Raw genomic sequence first — 721 nt, 5'->3', positions numbered from 1 at the left:
TCTCTCCAGTGTGACCTGATTGTGTGACATTAGAATGGATGAAGACGTGAATCCCCTCCTACACACACAACAGGTATCAGTCTCTCTCCAGTGTGAACTCTATGGCGTGGCATTGGGCTGGACCATGAATTCTATCACTTCCCGGACACAGAGCAGATGAAGCTTCCTTCCTCGTGAAGACTTTTGTGTGACATTTGGCTGGATCCCCAAGTGAATTCCTTCCCACATGTGGAACAGTTGAAAGAATTCTCCCCCGTGTGAACAGGTCGGTATTGAATGAGACCTTTAGAGCTCCTAAAGCTTTTCCCACAGCCAGAGCATTTAAAAGGTCTCTTGTCAGTGTGAACCCACTGGTGTGACATGAGGCTGGGTGAGTGAGCAAATCCCTTCCCACACATTTAGCAGGTGAATGGTCTCTCCCTGGAGTGACTGTGACGGTGGGCTTCCAGCTGGCCTGGGTATTTGTATCCCTCAGCACAATCCACACATTTCCATGGTTATTCCATGATGCTGATCTTCAGGTATCACTCCAGAATGGATGATCCGCTGAATCCGTGTCCATAAACACAATGTGTGTCCAGTTTCTCTGCTCTGTGGAATTTTTTAAACGTATTCCCTTCTGGCCCTGATGAACTGAATAACTCAGTTGGATCTTCACACAGTGTTTGATTTGACTCTCCCAGCTTCAATGTCTTTCTTTCTATTACTCTGCGAAATATAT

The sequence above is a fragment of the Stegostoma tigrinum genome, unplaced genomic scaffold (assembly GCF_030684315.1).
Source record: "Stegostoma tigrinum isolate sSteTig4 unplaced genomic scaffold, sSteTig4.hap1 scaffold_54, whole genome shotgun sequence".
In the NCBI taxonomy this organism is placed as follows: domain Eukaryota; kingdom Metazoa; phylum Chordata; class Chondrichthyes; order Orectolobiformes; family Stegostomatidae; genus Stegostoma; species Stegostoma tigrinum.
This window is presented reverse-complemented; position numbering follows the sequence as displayed.